Source organism: Calidris pugnax, unplaced genomic scaffold (genome assembly GCF_001431845.1).
Source record: "Calidris pugnax isolate Ruff unplaced genomic scaffold, ASM143184v1 scaffold7, whole genome shotgun sequence".
Lineage (NCBI taxonomy): Eukaryota > Metazoa > Chordata > Aves > Charadriiformes > Scolopacidae > Calidris > Calidris pugnax.
Genome location: NW_015090762.1, coordinates 408,042 through 429,953, shown reverse-complemented (window position 1 = coordinate 429,953; position 21,912 = coordinate 408,042). Strand labels below are relative to the sequence as shown.

General features: G+C 47.2%; 1 protein-coding gene across 4 annotated transcripts in view; it reads right to left on the bottom strand.

The window, feature by feature from the left end:
• Positions 1–12,105, bottom strand: part of MTMR3 (myotubularin related protein 3) — a 90,575-nt gene extending 78,470 nt beyond the window's left edge. For all 4 annotated transcript variants that reach the window (XM_014940099.1, XM_014940178.1, XM_014940255.1 and 1 more), the window contains exon 1: positions 11,959–12,105. The gene's annotated coding sequence lies outside the window, so the exon portion shown is untranslated. The remainder of the gene's footprint in view (positions 1–11,958) is intronic.
• Between the last annotated feature and the right edge of the window lie 9,807 nt (positions 12,106–21,912).

Below are 21,912 nucleotides of genomic sequence, written 5' to 3'. Positions count from 1 at the left end.
TGGATTCCCAGCTTCGCAGAGATTTACAACTCTCTTCCACATTCTTATAGGCAATAAACTTCCAGCATGTCAGTTAAACTCTTCACTGGTTGGGGTTAAAGTGTTATAAAAAAATATCAAAGTAACCAAGTCACCAACATGACTTTTCAGGGGTTCCAGGTAAGCTCTTTGGAGGTCAGCGAACAAGCAGCAGGTTCTAGAGACAAGTTTCAACCCATCGTATTTGTTTCAACATGTACAAACTCTGTAAGTCAAGTCTTTCAACAACACTTCACCTAAAGTCACCTAGGGGAGAATACAATGGCAAAACCTGACTAATTGCTACTGAAATATGGTGCTGATCGGGTTTTCTTTTGCCAACGTGATGGATGCCCAGAGTTGCTTTACCACAATTCACGTTCATTCAGCTGAAGCAGCCTTCTCTGAACTGGCCCCAGGGTATTCCTTCACCTTTTGCATTTTAGTTAGCAATAGAGTTAAGCAGATCTTTACAACACAAGCCCCTCACAGGGACCCTATTCTTCCTCTCAAGTTTTCCAGAGTCACAGGAGGCTTGAAGTCCTAGAAGGCAGGTGCTGTAACACTAGTTTGACGTCAGCAATTCATGATGGCTCAAAAGCTGACCTTTTACAAGCAGTAAAACACCTCAGCCAGCTACATCTGCAATTGTCCCACAGATGCAACCTCTTCAGCCTCCTGAAAATCCTTCCAGCCATAAAACCTCCGAGACCAACCCACCTGAACAGACCGGAGCATTCTCTGCACCTGCAGCAGCAGCCACCACGCTCCAAACCCAGACTGGAAATTCAAACTAGCTCCAGGAACCCTTTAACTGTCTTGGCAAGAGTCAATATAAAAACTGGGGAGTTTAAGCACATAAATTAGTTTTTGGAGGTTTTTTTGGCATTTAAACTGTAAGCTTCACTGGATTCTCCCCAGCCCACCTGCTCACTGCTAATATGGTAATTCTTGCACAAAAACCTTAAGTCCCTGCTTGCTCTTTTCATTATACAAGTCACTTAAGACTGACTTCTTTTGACAAGGCGTGTTTTAACTTATCACTCCTTGCCAGGGTAAGTGAATTTGGTTTAGCTCAGTAACAAAGGTTACTGAATTCCCAACGTATTTTTGGAAGAAATACTTCTTAAACAGTTCACTGCTTGGTCTGCTGGGACTGACACATGGTAGGAAGTGTCTACCATGAGGCTAAACTGAATTTTGTTGGAATTGGAGGAACCAGAACAAACGGTAATAGTTACAAATGTTTAGAAATTGATAGGAGACAAGATGAATTAAGCTATATTGAAATTCTGGGACTTTTAAATATGTTCCAAGTCCATGAGGCTTAGCCCTACTAGGTCTCTAAAAGAGACCTAGGAGCAAGAAGTATATTAGAAGCAGTAAAGGAAGGGCTGGCCAGATAATCCCTACCTCTGCGTGAGCAGTGGCCCAGTCTCAGACAGCTGTACACACTGCTAAGAGTTTAGAAAGCTGGAAAATAACTTGAAATAGTAACATTCAGAAAAATAAGCTACAGAGCACAGCAGCATGCAACTTACTCTTCAGGGAGCTGCCCAACCGTTTCCTCCCCAACCAGAACCAATCAAGTTGTCTTATGCAAGAGGAAAAGTCTTCATACCTTCGTGCTGAATGGGAAGGTGGCAGTCTGAGCGGTGATGCAATAGCACTATTAATTTTAATGGGACTGCTCTCTGGGTGTGACCCTCAGAAAGGACGGGAGCACCTCAACTACCTTATACAAACAGCTTATTAAAAAACTAGTCTTAAAAAATGAAAGCGAGAAATAGCTCTTATTGTCCCTGTTAGACCACTATTGCACTTGTCAAATCAATCCAAATCCTTCTGCCCTTTGTCCCCAGCTCTGCACGAACACCGTACCCACCCTCGCAGTGACAGTGAGGAACCACCCGCCACGGGCTGCACCACATCAAGCAGGTTTCAAGATCACTGTTGTAATCAGCTTGGAGTAGGAAGCAGCTTCAGCACTGTTTTTTCCTCTCTGTGAATTACTAAAGAATTCCTACCCTTAGACCCTTCTTCCACTCCCAGGTTATTGCCAGCCTTTCAAGAGTCCATAGGAAGAAGTTCCTATGGGATAAAAATATTGCAGAGAGTCAGAATGACCCAGCAGTGGAAAGCTAGACAGGTCTTAAACCAACCAGTCAACACTTGAGAAGCAAAAGACCATTTGCCAGGAGTAATGAGCTAAGTATAGAGCCACAGGACTAGAGCTCCCAATTATTTTTGCATTTCTTTCGATGGGAGTGAAAGAGGTCGGGAAGAAGCCGGCTTCGGCTGCTGGTAGAATGGGTTATCAAAGCTGCTTCAAGCAAAGCAGCAGTGATCCGGTACTTCACATACCACAGTCTGCAAATAGCACCAAGAGCCAAGATCAGCATCTTCTACATCACTGGAGGTTTTTACAATTCTCACTTTATTAGCATATTTCACCATTTTAGGGAATCCTATTCTATTTTAGAAAACCCCAACACCACACTCATCTTGTCTAGCCCTCTCAAGAAATCAGCGTTTCACAGTGACCCTCATCAACAATCATTTAAAAGCTAAAATTCCAGGTTGACATGAGGAAGACATTTTGGTTTCAGCTCCTAAAGGCTGCAGAACTGCAAGGGGAGGAAAAGTAATAAAAACTGCAGCCAGACACGATGTTACCATTGAGCAGTTACACAAGAAGCTACTATTTTCTGAAATTATCTGTTAAAGAATATTTATTTTTTCTTTCACTTTAAGAAGGGTTTATGAGTATTACTTACACAGCTATATATCCACTGATGTCCCTCATGGTCACAGGCTCTGAAAGAAGGACCTATGACTAGCTGTCCCACAACAGTTTTCCTGCAGGGCAGTTTCCATACAAATACCCTAATTGGAACATTTGCAGGAATACTGACTGTACAGGTACACAGGCGGCATATTGAAGCTGTGGTCTTTTTTATCATGAACTATGAGTTTCAGGGCAGAAACCTGATCTCCTTACTTAGAAGTCTAACCAGATGCTTCCCCTTGGTTTGCCAGAACACAATCCAGCAAGAAAATATTAAGAACATTGACATGAATCGCCAGAACTGAAAATTTCCATGTGGCTTCTCCCTGCAGCCCCCATTTGCTCATCTGTTCCATACAGGGATGCTCTGCAGTAGTGAAGTACACTAACCAAACACCTCCAAGTCATGTGATACTCATGCTTGAGTCTGAAGGGATTAAGAGATTCCAGGCCAAAGTAAAAGAAAACAAGCAAGCTATTGTATTCTGCATTAGAAAACAACTATGCCTTGACCATAATCCACTAGCCAAACCTACAGACCTCAAAATATTTACCTTGTTCCATCTTCCTCCTTTTTCCTCAGAGAGTACAGATTTTCCCAAAGTGCAAAAAGGTGCATTCTTTTGAAAGTTACTCAAAGAAAGGCTCACTGAACATAGACAAAGATGATCATTTAATTATAATGGGTATCCAACCAGAATATAATGCCCTGTTCACAGCAAATTCCTGCTACCAGCAGTGAGAGAAAATTAAGAATCTGAATTCTCAAATGTGCTCATGACTCATGACTAGTATGTCCACCAATCATCATACAATTAAAGAACAGGAATGCTTAATTTTCAAGATGAACACTTGTTTGATAAGGATTAGTCATTAATTTGATGAAAAGCTTATCCACTCTTAAACAGGCACAGTGCTTAGATGGAAAGTAGTAAACCATCTGCAGGCAGAGGCAATAAACTTGCAAGTTTACATTAAGCACACTTCACTTGCTTTCAGCTTCCAATTAGTAAAGGCAAATAACCAAAATTACCTAGAACTGCAATCTGCTTAGACACTGTAGTCAGGTCAAAAGTTTAACACTGGACTGCAATCTGCTTAGACACTGTAGTCAGGTTTTTGGGATCAAAAGTTTAACACTGAGTACATTACACTAACATATTTGTTCTCAGAAGTGAAAAAAATAAATAAGGAAAACTGAAATAGAATAAAAGCAAAGCTATCAGCTCACAACACTCAGAAAGAGTGCTTCTACTTTATTCAGACCATAGCAAGCTTTCTTGCCTGCAGAATGGATAGAGCAATATCCATTGTTAATCATGTTAATTTTCAAGCAAAGATGCTCTGTGATATGGCAGATGAGCTTTCTTCTTCTTCATTTTGGATCATCTGTTCTTTGTCAGGAGATTGAGATGTGTTTTAAAAGCCTAAAACTTACAGAATCCACAGGACAGTAAAAGTCAGCCTTGGTAACAGCAGTGTTGAAAGTGAGAGGAGACACTGAAGGCAAGTAAAACTGAAGACAGTTTTCAGTTGCAACAAATCCAGAACTAGGTCTGAAAAGGTCTCAGAGCAAACACCCTACTGAGGATACAGCAAACAGTATAATTACAAACAGCAGAACTTCACAGCATCTCATTTTATCTCAGGTGTAAGTTTCAATGATAGCAATTACAAGCTTACAGATAGCAATGCAATAAGTAAAGCTTTCACAGGTACACATTTAGGCCAATTAGGGCTACAAGAGATGAAATCAGGCAGCCACAGCAACTACCTCACTCCCTTTCCCGATCTACTGGCAGAGAAAACAAGGAAAGTCAGGCTGCTGGTCACTTCTACCTGATAGGAAATACCAGGGACATGCTTTCCCCCAATTCCAAACCCAGCTGCAGCCACCTCCAGGAGCAGCTCAGGACTTAAGCTCGGTTTGAAGGCACGTAATGGTAGCGTGATACGCCAGAGCTTCACACTAGAGCAGCTCCTAGACTGAGTCATTCCAACATCTTCTGTACAATAAAATTGGGGCTTTTCAAAAGTGCTGAAAGTTATCCTAGCCATTAACAGGGGCTGTGAGATGTTAAAGTATTAAGACTCTTCAGTCACTAATAATTCCAGTGACAGTAGGTACAAATTCTTTTTTCTTTATTGCTGTGGGTGCTCAGGCTTTGCAAGGATTTCTTTAATTCAGTTTTACTCAACTCTTTGATACTTTCAGCTACATACTCTAGCAACTAAGTAACTGAAATCAAAATTCTAGTAGTCTACCCCTTTCCTATGAAGTGTTCAACTCCACACAACATAAAGACTCAAGGAAAGATCTGATTTTCCATCTGTTTTCCATCTGAAATCCTGCCACCAGCTCTACAGAAAGCCCCCAAAAATAAGAGAGAACAGCCAAACCATGGAGAAACAGAGGAGTCATACTCACAGGACTTGGGAGGCTTGTGATCCACATGCCCTCTCCATCAAAGGCTGCTGGCAGGGGTGAGTTGGGGAGACAGGAAGAGCAAAACGCCCTGCAGCGAGTCCTGCCTTTGCTCTGCTCTCCGAGGGGATCTCATCTTCACAGACTGGATTTCAACCCACTCCTTTCAGCACACAGACAGGCATTTCTGTCCTCTCCCCACACGGGTGGCTGGGAACAGTTTCCCCCAGGCACATCCACCAGTGAAGAAAGTAGCACTGGAGAAAACAGTCCCATTCTGTCAAGAGCCTGCCTCGTCCTGGTCGATAAAAGAAGGTTTTGACTCTTTTAAAGGCATAGGGAAAGAGAAACTATTTTTATTTCTTCCCGAAGCTCTGCCCTTTCAGGTAACACTACAAAATTAATGCTTTGATTATAGCCCTAGTTTCTAGTCCCAAAGTTGGAGAAGCAAATGAGGCCCACAAAAGGGCAAAAGAAAACTGTTCTAACAGTGTTTCTATAAATAATGTCTATACCAGTGCATAAATCTCTGGTATTAGAAAGAAAAACTACAAAAAACTTAGTTACGGCAACGCAGCAGTCTTCCTGCACAAGCTCAACTTGAAGTGCATTAATTCCCCCCATTCTGACGATATATTCTAGGAACTAAACCTTGCAGAGCACCAGAACAGCCTCTTGAAGTATTTTTGGCTATTAGAATTTTATGCACAAGAGGCCTCATGCTACAAGACAGGCACCCTAGCTAGGGAGCCCTATTTAAGCTATTTCGTTTTCAGAAGTCTCAGTTAAAGCTTGATGTATAGCTTTTCACTGGTTTTCCCAAATGAAAACCTTTCCATGTTCTTAAAATAGCATAAGACAGACCACAAACAAGAGCCTTTAGTAGAACAGTCTTATCCGTGGGGATAGTGTGCTCACAGCACAGGAGAGGCACACACAGCGAGTTACTTTGCCAATGTTGTTTCCTTGAAAAGTAGGAAGCTAAGATTGAAGTGAAAAGCATTTTCCAACTCTTTGTCCCAGTAAGGGCTAAAAGTAGGACCCAAGAGGACCCTGCACATCTGTTAGGGGTGGCATCAGTAAAGAGTAACTTTAGTTCTGAAATTAAACCAATACAAAAACCCACGGCTGAAGATATCCAACATTCCCTGAGTATCTTCAGCCTGGAGTTTGCTAGGTCCCTGCAGCTGTAGATCCATGTGTCTGCAGAACCGACCCAGCTCAACTACCCGGGTCCTGCTTCTGCCTGACAGGATGCAGTAGGTTTGCTGGTCAGCCCGTGCCTCCTCGGGGACCCCATCCAGCAGGCAGAAAAACCCATTGAAATCGATTCTTCCCATAACCAAGCTAAAATGCAACCACAGCTTCTTATTTTAAAGCTCTGCCAGAAGATAAAAGAGACAGTACTGCAAGAGCTTTAACATTCATGTGCTTGCCCACGGAACAGGAGAGCTTTCCAGCTCTCTGCACACTGGAGGCTTCCACTTACTCTGCCCAGAAGTTAGGGACCAGCCACCACACCAGAGGAGATGATGTGGAGAAGCCCTCCCCAGCCCTATGGAAATGCAGGAGTGATTGGACTAACATCAAACAGAGGGAACCATAGAATATACAGCTTGAAATCAACACATGCAACAGTAAGGAAGAAAACTCGATGGTTGGACTCAATGATCCCAAGGGTCTCTTCCAACCTAGACAATTCTATGACAGTTAAAAAATATCAAAGCTCAGGTGGAATACAAGTCTTTTCCTACACAGATATTCACAGCCTTCTAGGCCATGCTGTGGAAGTTCAGAAGCCCGTGACAGCCTGCCTTGCTGCCCAGGCTCAGAAATTCAAACATTTGAACATTAAAGCTCTCACTATTCGAGTACACCCCAGTCAGGATGGTGGTCTGGTCTGACTGCCCTTCCCAACACCCAGCTCCTACTAAAGAGCCAAGGACCAGCACCAAGTTTCCAATTTCATTTCAGCTTCAAGCTAATTCCATAGGCAACAGGACAATCTTCCACGCTAAGCTCAGCCTTCACTGCTAGCACTAGTTCTCATGCCTCACAAGACACATAACAGCTACAAATCCCAAGGTTGAGCCACTACCGTGCTATTCCCACACTGGAGAATAACACCATGAAGTACTGATGTCACAGAAGTCAGTGAAAGCATCAGCCAGACCTGCCATCTCAGATGAAAGCCAAGAGCACAGCCAGCTTCATTTTCATCGGGGCTACTCAGTCCCTCACAGTGACCACTGAAAAGGAGTGAGACGTGCTAAGCCAGGCAGAGGGCAGTTTGCTTTGCTCTCTCTAAGGCTTGGTCTCAGATGTTCTGTCCACTTTCAGCTAACACCGACCTGCAAAGTTGTATTTTAAAGTCTTTGTAATTCAAAATTTTTGGTTTCACATCTCTAAAAAGGGGGTTTAATACTTAAGATCTAGCAGCGTGTGTTACCAAAGACGCTATTTAAGCTCTGGGTTCATTACTGGCAGGACTGGTAGCTCGTATGACAGCCTGCCCCCAAGCCATCCCATCAATGCTGCTTTACAGCCTTTCACTCCAGTCCTACTCAAGAGGAAAAACAACAAACTAATTTCTCTAAAAACTAAGTACCACTAGAATCTGGTTCAAAGGATTAACTTTTGAAAAAGTGGTAATACTGCAGTACAGCAGCTCGGACAAGTTTAGTTGCAGTATCGCAAAGGCTATCCAGCTTCAAGTCTTCTGGAAGCCAGCTCTCCCAAGGAAGGGCGAGAATTACCTATTTAGGCAGTTCTTGTTCAGAGTTTTGGCTGGGTTGGTTTTTTTTTCCCCTTATCAGAGTTTGGAAAGGTTCCACCAGCTGCATGATAACTCTTACAGTGTCATTAGTTGCCTCACTCATAGATATATACATGCACACAAGTTTCAGAAAAACTGCAAAGGGGATCATACCAAGCTTACTTTGTTGCAACTACTTTCAGCAGCAGCACCCACTACGACCCAAGCCTCCCAAGCATTCAGTTACCCCCAGTAAAACCTACAGAGGGTATTTCCAGTTAACAGTTTAACTTGCAGTCATGTTCACATGTTGAACCATTTCTGCACTTCAGATTAAGATTCTCAGAGGTGTTTCCAACAATGAACCGAAGCAAGGTATCAGCAACTGTATTTTAAGTTAAACCTGTAAAAACAGTGCTTTCTGATGGACATTGATGGCTCCAGAAAAAGCTTCTCTGTTTCAAATAACATTCCAGAGAGCCTTCTTTGCTCTTCCCTGCCAGCTTGCTCCGCACAGTGTGGAGCTGCAGTTCCACGCTTCACTTCTAGGCACACACTGTACTTGCTGAAGGTGAAGAGAGCACCTCTAGCTCAGAGCAACACAATCCACACCCTCCACAACAGGCTAAAGGCGAGAGACACTCCTGCCTTCAACAGGATAATGCCACACTTGTGGCATACTCTTGTGGCAAGAGGGAGGCTGTTCCTCCCTCTTGGTCTGATCAGGAGAGACCGATTTGAGGCTTTCCTCATGGTATAAAACATTATCTCCCAGTATCACTATAGCCAGGTGGTGTTCACCTCCTCTAGACCACTACGAGAAACCATTAAGCAGAGAAGGGGAAGAACAGGTCTGGGTTACTCATGCTCTAGATGATGATTAGATTTCTATGATACCAAGGACCTTTTGCCAGTCTTTCTCGACTGTGCACCCCAAAGCAAGGGGGCAAAGCCTTGGCCATTCCTGTGAGCCAACTGCAACACGGGCAGTTGGCACCAAGCGATGCTGTAGTTTGTGCCTGCTGCTTGCGGGATGGGCAAAGGCCACAAGAAGCCAACACACATGCAAATCAGTAGCCCAGCCTGGCTACAGCAGTCCAGCACCGGGCAGGAGTAACACGTCCAAGGCAGAAGCTGTAATGCAGCAGGAGCTGAGGGCTTCAGTTCTTTACCAGACATAGCAAGCCTCAGCAAGGAGTCAATATTCCAAATTCCTGAATTAGTACTAACTTCAATTCTAGGTCTTTCATGGAAGCCACTTGCATGAAAGTGGCCTGAAATTTTGAACCACCACAAAGATAAAGAAATAGTTATCTTTTAAACAAACCAGTTAATTCACACTAATTACAACATGAATTGAGCACTAGGCATGTTCCTGAAGTTCTCCTGACAGCACTAGGAACTTAGGGCACCAATGTCTAGAAAAGGGATAGAATTACAAATCATGAATCTCGTTTCTCAGCATTAAAACTCATATGGGATCTAAGAGGCAGGTCTTTACAGCACCAGCTACTCAAGACAGAGACAAATGCAGAACAGTTGCACTTTATGGCTAAGACAATTTACTATTTAGAAGCTTATTTTGAGAGAAACACAATTTATGTCACTTTGATTCAGCCAATGAAAGCAACTATGAAACAAATGTGAATTCAAGTATCTGGACTTTTCATTCTAGCTTACAATACTTGATATGCAGTAATGCACTATTTGGAGGCACACGCTCTGGTAGACACCAGCAATATCAAGCAGAGAAGACCTATCTCATTCTATCTAGTTCCATACCCCATAGGAAGCTACCAGAGCAGGAACAGCCATCACATCCCTTTGACATCTGCAGGTAAAAAGATCTCAAACTTCATGCTAAATGCTAATCCAGTTCCTCCGATTCACTCCGTGGTGACAATCCTTCTCCCTTGGTACAGCAGACTTGTCAGGCTTCCACCTGTTACTCCAGCAGCCTAACAATCTCCTTTTCCTTAAGTTACTCCTTTTTTACAGGTTAATTGCCAGCAAAGCACTGCATAGCCATGTTCTTCCTACTCTTGAAAGGCTGACACCATACTTCACCATCCTGGGTTGCACGAGATCTGAGATAAAATTGAGTATCCTCTTATCTTCAGAAGCTTGGGCATGTTCCATTCCCATCTCCAGCTGCGGACAGCCATTTTTGCAAAAAAAATAATATATGAGAGCCTATCAAGCTATTCCACCTACTTGGAATCACTTGTGGCTTGCACAGCAGGCTAACATTATACTTCAACAATTTCTAGTGCATTAACAGTACCCTAGATAGGTACATGTAACTGCCAGCATGAGAACTAAGCTTGGTTCTCAATATATCACTCCTATAATTTGAAGTAAGGCAAGAGCAACTTTTAGTGCAATCACTCAGAAAACCACCACTGCTCAATGCTATTGTTTCTGCACTTTCCGCCCTCCCCAAACTCCAAAGCAGGCACATCGAAACACTTGTCACTGAAGCGTTTTAGAATCCCACGCCCCACCTTCACTTATCGGCAGAAAGTTTCAACACTTACGGTTCACAGTATTTCCTGTTCTATGAAAGAAAGCACTTTTTCTATCTTCCAAAACCACTGTGATCAGTAACAGCTGAAGCAATGCAGATATCAGATGTCAGCCTCCTCCCCTGAAGTTATCTACAAGTGCTCCTTCGGAAAAACTCCTTCACCTCCACCAAAAAAAGTTAATTTTCAAGTACTACAGCACATGCTTTAGTAACAGATGAAAGGCACTCTGGCTCTTTATCTAAAGTTCAGTGCATGACAGGTACAAGAAGAAACCTGCCATAGTTTCTTCAGTCACACCATCATCCCTTCCCATTGGGCTCAGCAAAGGCATTTAAACATGCCTTTGTATTCACCATAACGCCAAGCTGTACCTCTACACTCAGCACTACCTGACATCATTCACTAGACAAGTTCTTTTCTTCTAAGATAAAGCCTCATTGCACATGGTTACACGGGCTCAGCACAGAAGAAAACAAACAGGTGAAGCACACGGGAGAAGAGTGCCTATCAGATGTGAGCTCTGCAGGAGTTACAAGCTCATACCCAGCCTTCCCCACAGCGTTCAGGAAAAGGAAAGCAAGCAGTTTGTTGTACAGAGATGTGAAGGAACACAAGGTCTGATCTGCTGATAAAACAACATTCCCTAAAAGAATGAACAGGAGAGGGAACAACTCTAATGCAAAAAAACTTTAAACCCCATGTTGAGGGGCACAGAACGGTGCAAGCCACTACTTACCAGAGAAAGGCAATCTCTGCTCAGATCCCAGCAATAGGACTGTTTAGAGGAACATGGGGAAGAGGCAGATTTAATGCCCCCAAACAACTTAAGTAAAAAGCCCTGACAAGCCCCACTTCTCGAGGGAGCGGGAATTCTGCCCCCCTGCAGAAGGGCAGCTGAACACCAGCGAGGCCGCGGCCAAAGCCGCAGGAGGAGCCGAGCAGGGCACGGCGGCTGCCAGCGGCGTGAGGCGATCCCCCAGCTGGGCTGGACGGGCAGCAGGGAGCCAGCCACCCCCGCGGCACGTCCGCCCGGCGCCAGGCGAGGCCCACAGGCCACGGACCCCGGCCGGGCCGGGAGCCCACCTTCCCCCGGCCGCTCCGCCCGAGCCCCGCGGCGAAGGGACGCGCCGTCTCCCCGCGGCAGGCCCACGGCATCCCCCGCCCGCCCCGGGGAGGAGGCCGCGGTGCCGGGCGAGCAGCCTCAGCCCGCCGCCGCCGCCTCCTCCTCCTCCTCCCGCACCGAGCAGAAGGAGCCGGTGCCGGGTGGCCGCCGCTGCCCCTCTCCCCGCGGGCCGAGGGGGCGTGCCGGGCCGCGGCCCCGCAGCTGACAGCCCGGCCGCCCTCCTCCAGGCCCCGGCCCGGCAGGCCGGCCCAACCTCCCAACCCCCCCCCGCCTCGCAAGACGCCGAGAGCCAGCCCGGCCGCCCCCCCGCCGGCTCCTTACCGCGGGGCAGGGCATGGCGCGGAGCCCCCACACCCCCTCCCGGGGCGCGGCCTCCTGCCTGGGGCCGGGGTCGCTGGGCTCCGGGGCTGCCTCCGCCGCCTCTCACAGCCACAACAACATGGCGGCCGCACGGGACGCGGGCACGGCGGGGCCGGGCGCGCTCCCGACGCCTCCTCCTCCTCCTCACCCCCTCCCCCCCGAGAGGCGGCGCGGGGCCGGGCGCGCGCCGTTCCCGCCCTCCGCGGCCCAGCCGCCGCCCTGAGGGGGAGCCGGACCTCCCCCCCCCCCCAGTCTCCTCAGGGCTCCCCGTCCCTTCAGGAGCCGGAGGAGCTGCCATCCCCGCAGCTGCCCCCCCTCAGCCGGTGAAGCTGGCTCGCCCCTTCCTCCTTTTATAACCCCGCGGGGGAAGGGTGCTTCACCCCCCGCAGCCGGCTGAGCTCCGCCCGGCCCCCGCCAGCCCAGAGCCCCGCTGAGGCGGGAGGTGCCATTCGGTGGGCTCGGGAGAAGGGGTTTGCGGCCCCCTGGGCCAGGCTGTGAGGCAGGTGATGGGTGGGCTGGAGTTGGGTGCTGAGGGGAGCCGCGGAGCTCTGCCCCACAGCGTCCTCCAGCAGCGGGGCCCGCACTCCTGGGATCCCCCTTAGGAATCCTCCAAAGGCCCTGCGTCCCTTGGAGAAACACCCCGTCTGATTATAAAAGCGGCTCTTGCGCTCAAGGCCGCCTGCCCCGATGCTTTCCGCCTTTGCTTTTGTGACATTTCAGCTCAGCTGCAGGAACATGTGTGGCCCCGTGCCATGGGGAGACGCACCGTCCAAGCCACCCCGAGCAGCCCCGCAGCTCCTAGAGCATGAGGTAATGGAGAGCAGGGAGCCAACGCAAGGCAGGAGAGCCAAGAAACACATGGAAATTGAGAGACGAGTGATAAAGCAAAAGGGATATGAGCGTTAAGCTCATGGGGGACAAGAGAAAATGGCAGCAGGGTCAGAGGTAGCGGGGTATGGCTGGCAGGAAGCGTTGCAGCTTCCAAAACGAAGCTTTAACTAAGCCTTGTGCAATGGAGTTCCTTTTCAGCAGCAAATTTATATCTGGGTTTTGTTGCAAATGTGGATGGATCATTAATGCTTTCTTTTTATACGTATCTTTAATTTACAATGTTGTATGTAGGTCAGGTTGTACTTTTGAGAGATATTTCCACCTGCTCCTCATGTTTGCCTTCATCTGAAATGAAATGCTTGCAAGTAACGACAAAATGCACTCCTAAATTATCCACAGGACTCTCCCTCTGAGTCCAAGGCTAGTCATTGGAACAGATGGACTTCAGTCTGTCATTAAGTCATGTTTAAACTAGAAGTAGCATTAATGTTCAGAGAGAACAATACAAAACACAGGATCCCATGTCTTTAAACTCCGATATAAGCCACGCAGTGAGTTGTTTTCTAGTTTCGCTCCCTTGGTCAGGGACAGTAAACATTTGAAAGGAAGTTAATCACCCCCTCTAAAGGGAATTTTTCCAACAACAAGCCATCATCTGAATGCAAATGTGATCTGAATGTCAATATGTACCTTCAGAGGAACTCTGGAAGAAATACAGGTAACTGAAGGGAAAAACAGGATTCCTGACCTGTTTATACCCAAAAGCAATGAAAAAAATGTTCAGCCGGTCTAGCTGTATCTGAAAAGGGTATGTGCTGACAACGTTAGGAAGCAGGATATGAATTTTGAAAGTCGCTTGTTAAATAGGTGCCTTGCAGTGTGCCTGGACGGGGATCAAATGTGACCTACTTCAGCAGGCTGAATCCTGGGCACCCGGGGCTTTTGTAGAGCAGAACCTGCTGGTTGCTCCTTCTTATTTTTAAAGAGGGGGAAGAAGCTGGAGTGCCATCCTTGTGACAGGAAAAGCTGTGCACTTCCACCTGCTTATTTCGGTGACACAAATTATCATCTTTGGCATTATCTTTACTGATATGGTTAAATACATCACCGGAGACTTTCCATGTCTTGTGTTCTAATCTTTTTTTAATAAAAATTAGGTATAGCCCCATATTAAATGACTTTGCCTCTATTTTCTATGATGACTGGGGCAAAGGATAATAGCTAATGAGAATTATTTTATGGAAATGGAAATTACTGTACCAAAGGGAGAGCAAGGCCTGTGAGACATGCAGCTTGGGGAACGAGATGTTCCCAAGCCCATGGTTCTGACAGACCTGGAATGTATCCTCACTCATCCAGTCCAAAGTTTTTAATTTGTCGGGCTGAGGGTGGTAATAAATTACTGAGGAACTGCCAAAGCACTATCTGGTTTTAAGCAGGAGGAAGAAAAGCAATCCGGCCACTTAGACACCTGCTAGTCTGACCCCAACAACATTAAAAGCTTAGAAAAAATGTAAAGGAGAAAGTAGTTGGGGACAGAAAAGTGGAAAATAAAGTAAAATGCGATGTAGCTTGACTAAAGATAGATTGCATTTAACTAAGAGTATACCTTTGGTAGTTTTTTTCTAGGCAATGGGTATACAATAGATTTAAAAGACTATATATAATATAATTAATGTGATTATGAATATATAATTTAGATTATCTGATAGATATATTAATATATAATTAATAAGATACAATGCCACGTGGCAAATATATAGTTTATTGGGGGGCTATTGGTAGGTAAGAAGCTTGCTACAGACAGATGCCAATAGTTGGGCTGGAAAGGTGTGAGGGTGGAGCTGAGCTCCTTAGGAACAGACCTGGAGACCATCAGTGGGTTCAAAAATTGATTCAATGAATGAATGGAGGGCAGATCCATGAAAAAATAGCCACATGGAAAAGGCAGGGAAGTCACCTCGAACATACACCACGGGGAGTGCAAGGGAGGAGGGAGCAGAGAGTGGCTGGGCTCCAGTGCTCTCCCTGAACAGCATCACTGACTGCCCCTCTCGGGGACAGAGCGCTGGGCTATGGGGACCACCAGGCTGGCCCAGCGAGGCATGTCTTATGTTCTTTTGATCTTGCATAATCTTTTTCAGTCAGGCCTTGGAAGAAAAGTTAGGAGTGAGGTGATGGTGTTTGCTGATGGCACAAAGTTGGGAGGCACCAGCACAACGGAGGGAATATCTGTATCTGGAAGAGTTGGATGAGCTTGAGTGCTGGCACGCTGGAAATGGGATGAAATTTAATAGTGGAAAGTACAAGGTCATGCACTTGGGAATTGCTAACAAGAATCTCTGCTGCAAGCTGGGAGCTCATCAACTGGAAATGACAGAAGAAGAGAAAAATCTGGGTGTATTTGTTGATCTCAAGATGACAAAACTCCCAATATGAAGCAGCTCTGACGAAAAGCATAGATCAACTGAGATATTTTCTGGAGAAGGGGAAAATGTTACCACCATTATACAAAGCTCTGCTGCAACCTTCTCTGGAATTATGCACACAGCTCTGGTCACTTTTAATCAAGGGACACAAACTTGAAATGTGACTGGAGAATAATTACAGGGTAATCCTGATTTTTTTTTCTCACGTAAGGATCTTGAAATAATTTGTTTAGTGAAAAAAACCTGAATGCTGAGAAGGGTTGTTCTCTGTGAAACTTCAGGGAGTAAACACAGAAGTAAACACACCTCCCTTAAGAGCAAGGGTGATGTTAGTGTAAGAGCAAACAAGTATCCGATGGCCATGAAAAGTCTGGCCTGAAACATGAGAACACCGGAGCTTCAAAAGGCACAAGCCCTGAGGCTCTGGGTCATCCTTCCCAGAGCTGCCTTACCCTCATGCAGCTCCCACCAACAGCCGAGGACTGACCCTAAAGACCCAAAAAGTCCTCTCTGAACCTCTTTTGCTGATTGAGACACAGACACTGAGTTACTACTTGGCTTCTTGTGATGAGAAGAGGGATACCTGAAGTGGAAAGACATTCTCTGGGCTGCAGTCACAGCCCAAATGCCATCTGAGTTATTGGCTTTATTCAGTAAGGCTGCATTTAAAATCCGCTTGTGGTGGTGGTGGAGGCTGATGGCATCCAGTTCTGGATCATCCCTGCCCAGTCCCTCAGATCACTGCCCCTCAGAGCCCAGCTCTTGTGCCCACCCTCTACGGGAGCTGCAATCCTTGAGCCATCTGTGCCTGGCACGGCAAGAAATGGCAAAACCCAACGTGTGGCAGGGGCTGTCTGGCCCCTGTTACCATCCAGTAACCTTTAATACACTTCACTCCTGTCATCCAAACAGACAGACTCGGGCTCTGCGGGCTGTTTCTGTTATGATGAAAAGCTGATGGTATGGTCAGATATGTCTTAAAAAAACAAAAACAACACACCAAGTCCTGATTCTGTAAGAACGGCCAGATCATGGAGTCACGGAATTGTTGGAGTTGGAAGGGACCTTCTAGAGATCATCCAGTCCAACTCCCCTGCCAAAGCAGGGCTGCCCAGAGCACATCACTCAGGAGCATCCAGGTGGGGCTTGAAGATCTCCAGAGAAGGGGACTCCACACCCTCCCTGGGCAGCCTCTGCCAGGGCTCTGCCACCCTCACCCCAAAGAAGTTCTCCCTCACATTGGAGTGGAACTTCCCATGGTCCAGCTTGTGCCCGTTGCCCCTCGTCCTGTCACTGGAACCACTGAAAAGAGTCCAGCTCCATCCTCCCTCAACCCACCCTTTAGATACTTATAACCATGAATAAGGTCTCCCCTCAGCCTTCTCGTCTCCAGGCTCAAGAGCCCCAGCTCTCTCAGCCTTTCCTCATCAGGGAGATGCTCCAATCCCTCCATCATCTCTGGTGCCCTACGCTGGACTCTCTCCAGCAGTTCCCTGTCTCTCTTGAACTGGGGAGCCCAGAACCAGACGCAGCATTCCAGTTGTGGCCTCCCCAGTGCAGAGCAGAGGGGGAGAATGACCTCCCTCCACCTCCTGGCCACACTCTTCCCTACGCAGCCCAGGATGCCATTGGCCTCTTGGCCACCAGGGCCCATTGCTGGCTCATGGATAGCTTACTGTCCACCAGGACCCCCAGATCCTTCTCCTCAGAAGTGCTTTCCAGCAGTTCCATCCCTAACCTATACTGGTATCTGAATCATGACATGCAGGGTAATTTCCTTACTCAGGACTCCAAACTTCGGCCAGTTTTTTACCCAAAAGCAGCTCTCTCCATCCATCCTCTCCCAGTTTGTTTCTTTTTTTCATCTTTCACCTTACCTTGACGTTTTACGAGTTTTACTCTGGTTCCTTTTTTTTAACCAACACCTGGACATAGTGCTGCACTCAGACCTGTCTGTGACCACGGCATTTATCCTGTGTTCCTCTCGGTGTAGGTGCTGCCATTCTTTCTGCTCCCACCAAACAAGCAGTAATTTCATCGCTCCTTTACTCCAAAGGGCAGATGGTGAGGACATTGGGGACAGCACAGCGTGAGGCCACCCCTGATTCAAATATACCAGGTGAGAGGCACCCGCTCTGTCACTCATCCCGGATGCCCTGACTCATTCCCTTGGAAAGTAGATGAATAATTTGAAACTAATGAGATTTTTATTACATACATATAATTCTTGTCAGAACATTTTCCAACAGTCTCGTTTTAAGATTTTTTTTGGTCTTGTAATAACCCTGTTATAAAACAAGATGAGAACATTTTCCAACAGTCTCGTTTTAAGATATTTTTTTTGTCTTGTAATAACCCTGTTATAAAACAAGGTATGCTGTTAGTGACACTTTGCTGAAGGGAATCTACGGCTACGCATCAAGATGATTATTACAGATCTAATCAGGGACCAAGTTTTGGGGGACTCTGAAAACTTCAGCTCCAGCATTTTTGAGCAAATACTGAAAACGCTGTTTCCAGGAAGGAGGACGGGCGCCCGAGCCTGGCTCTGCGAGGACATGGGAGCTGGTTGGGATGCGAGAGCCCAGCTCCAGCCAGGAATCACCTGGAGACTCCCCACGCACAGCACCTCACTCTGCAGCTTCTCTGGGCCCCCCCAGTCCCGCTCCTGCGCGGGTTCCTGAGCGAGGGCATCGCTCTGCAGGTGATGGACAACACCTTGTTTGCACGAGGCATTTCTGTACGTGGAATTACAAGCTGAAGATACCTATATTGAAGATACATCAGCAGTTCAGTGCTGTCTGAGTGTCTTATGTCTGCTTATCTTATTTTCTTATACTTAAAAAGGGCAATAATCCATATTGTTTGCCTAGTGAGCTAAAATAAGTAAAATGTCCTAAGTGTTTTATACCAAACATGTCTTTTCTGTGGGAAAGTTAACTGGCACATCTTTAAGCTGTCATGTGCCACGTTGCTACAACAGTGCTGCCTGAAAAAATGCTTTTAATAATAAAGCATACTTATTTTTCTTAATAAGCACACTTAAGATCCTTCCTTCTGAAGGTGGATAGTTCTTATTACCCTGTCATACAAAGGAGCGAGAGGCTAAGCAGCTGTCTGATCAGAGGAGCTGCTTCAAGCATCACTAAAAAATTATGTTATTTTAACTTATTATCTTAAGTGATAATTCTTTACTGTGGAAACATGCTGGTAACCCACTCATAGAATCATAGAATCATAGAGATTGGAAGAGACCCTTGGGATCATGGAGTCCAACCATCTCCCCTACTCTACAAAGTCCTCCCCTACACCATGTCCCTCAGCACTGCATCTAAACGGCCCTTAAACACAGCCAGGGATGGGGACTCCCCCCCCTCCCTGGGCAGCCTGTTCCAATGCCCGACCACTCTCTCTGTGAAAAATTCCTTCCTAATGTTCAATCTAAACCTCCCCTGTTGGAGCTTGAAGCCGTTCCCTCTCGTTCTGTCACTAATTCCCTGTGAGAAGAGACCAGCACCAACCTCTCTACAGTGTCCTTTCAAGTAGTTGTAGAGAGTGATGAGGTCTCCCCTCAGCCTCCTCTTCCTCACACTAAACAGCCCCAACTCCCTCAGCCGCTCTTCATACGATTTGTTTTCCAGCCCCCTCACCAGCTTCGTTGCCCTCCTCTGCACTCGCTCCAGCACCTCCCGATCTCCCTTGTATTGAGGTGCCCAAAACTGGACACAACCCTCGAGGTGTGGCCTCACCAGTGCTGAGTACACTCGGGACTGTGCCCACTGTGGTGCGCAGGGGAGGGAGTTCCCACCCTCAAGACCTTGCACCATTAAAGCTCTCAGAAGTTGAGCAACTCCTTGGTTCCACCGGCCGGGCGAAGGCTGAACCCGCAGCCTCGTGGAGGAAGAGGGAACTGGTGTCCTGGCCCTGCACGGATGCAACGCCGAGCAGAGAACCTGCTAAGAAGTACCTTGGGCCATCCCTGGTGTCCTTGGATAAACAATATCCAATGATGAGACTTTATGCTAAGAACGTACTTGGAGGACGTTAATGGGAGAATGATGGGAAATGAAAAAAAATAGTTAATAAATTCCTGTAGGATCCATCAGGTCCCCAGTTGGAGGCTGACACCTATGACTATCCAGAACATGCTGTGGAAGGATTACAACTCCCACTAGTCCTTGATAAGCTAATGTATATATCGTTAAGATAAAATGTAAAAAAAAGGGAAAAAATAGAGCTGAGTTGAAAAATTGCAAAGCCCAGGGCTACACTGATTCATCATCATTACTGGGATTGCATCTCAGCTGCTTAGGAACTATAATGGGCCATTCCCCAACTTTGCACTTTAGCACTACGGCTGTGTCTTTCTTTAGATCACACTGACATTTCCCTCTGGTCATTCCTTAACTCTTTCATTTTATTTAAATGTCTTTAGACATTTAAATGTCTTTTTTTTTTTTAATGTCTTTTTTAAGCACTACGGCTGTGTCTTTCTTTAGATCACACTGACATTTCCCTCTGGTCATTCCTTAACTCTTTCATTTTACTTAAATGTCTTTAGACATTTAAATGTCTATTTTTTTTTAATGTCTTTTTTTTAAATGTCTTTAGAAGTGACGGTCCTTCAGGGTTTCCTGTGCCCTTAGACCTGCGCTGTCTCTCAACCCTCTGTGATGTCTTTTGGGGAAGGAAGAGGGGACAGCAGGTCTGTGTGCAGGGAAGAAGGTCCTTGGGCCAGTGATGCTGAGACTGCTGTGTGAGGAGGAAGAAATTCATGACCTTCCGTGAGCACACAGAAGCGAGGCAGATATTCTAACCAGCCCCCAGGCTGCCATTTGAGATTTTCACAGAATCACAGAATGCTATGGGGTTGGAAGGGACCTCTGGAGATCATCTAGTCCAACCCCTGCCAGAGCAGGTCCCACAGGAACGTGTCCAGGGGGTTTGAATGTCCCAGGGAAGGAGACTCCACCACCTCCCTGGGCAGCCTCTTCCGGGGCTCTGCCACCCTCACAGGAAAGAAGTTCCTCCTCATGTTTAGGTGGAACTTCTTACAATCGAGTTTGAGCCCATTTCCTCTTGTCCTGTCCCTGGGCACCACTGAAAAAAGCCTGGCCCCATCCTCTTGACACCCTCCCTTGAAGTATTTATAAGCCTTGATCAGATCCCCCCTCAGCCTTCTCTTCTCCAGACTAAACAGACCCAAGTCCCTCAGCCTTTCTTCATAAGAGAGATGCTCCAGGCCCCTCATCATCTTCGTAGCCCTCTGTTGTACCCTCTCCAGCAATTCCCACATTTTGAGGTGGAATGTGAGAAGATGCAGGAGCTGTGGAAGCCCGGGTGCTGCTCGTAAGCAGCATGCTACGTTGCAGCGTTCGTGACAGACAAAGCCAACGCACCGACCTCCAACGGCACATCCCGGGGCAGCTCCAGCCTCTCAGTCCTCCTCTTGGTGCTTTTTTTTGTGCCGCTTGAAATGAAAAGGCTCCTTTTTGCACCTCTCCAAATTGGGAGCATCCTCACCACACAGACAAGGTCCCAGAGATTATTGGTGTCGCTCAAAACACTGACAGCGCTACCGGAACCGGGGCACCCTTCCCAGCCTAGGACTTGTGACATGTGATGGCCTGCGTGGCCACATTCAGTGCTGAGCACCTTCCTTCAGACTGAAGAAGGACCCTTTTAATAAAAGCTCCTTTTCCAAAAGCTTTTGGCTGGAGAAGTTCTCTGCTTTGGAGAAGAACTTCAGGTGGCTCCGGATCGAACCTGGAGAGCGGGATTTTCCGGCGGAGCTCGGTGCTCTGCCAGCTGTTCATGCCTTGCCTTGTCTGCGCGAGGGGGCCAGCAGAGACCCTGCGCAGCCAGGAGACAGCCTGGGATTTGCCTGAGGACTTCAGATCTGGCTTCTGCTGCCGTCAGACACGAGAGGTCTCTTGCGCATTGGACACAGGCGAATGGATGAGAAATAGAAATAATAAATAATTCACTTAAAAATGCACAATTCCAAAGGTATGGCAAAAAAACAAGGTGAAAATGGCAGGTTGTAGACAACCCATCATGACATTTAAAGTGCAGATCAGCGGTGGCCCACCAGAGGTGTAACCAGCACTGCCCTCCTTCTCAGGACAGCATGCCAGTGACCAGCAAGGGAACGCTGGCCGGGGCCACACCATGGGGGCACAGCCAACCTCCACACACCCCCACACACCTGCTGAGCCCTCCCGCAGCTGGCAACACCGACTGTCCACCTTCTGTGAGGGTTGGATGTTGGGATGGGGAACCTTGTTACAGCCCTGTTCCTCATCAGCCACACGACAGGGGGCACGGTGGCGGTTCTGGTTTGGGCTACTTAGAATCACAGGAAGGTTTGGGTTGGAAGGGACCTTAAAGACCACCCAGTGCCACCCCCTGCCCTGGGCAGGGACACCTCCCACCACACCAGGTTGCTCCAAGACCCCCCCAACCTGCCCTTGAACCCCTCCAGGGATGGGGCAGCCACAGCTTCTCGGGGCAACCTGGGCCAGGCTCTCACCACCCTCACACCAAACAAGTTCTTCCCCACAGCTCAGCTCCATCTCCCCTCTTGCAGGGTCAAACCCTTCCCCCTCCTCCTAGGGCTCCCCTCCCTCATCCAGAGTCCCTCCCCAGCTTTCCT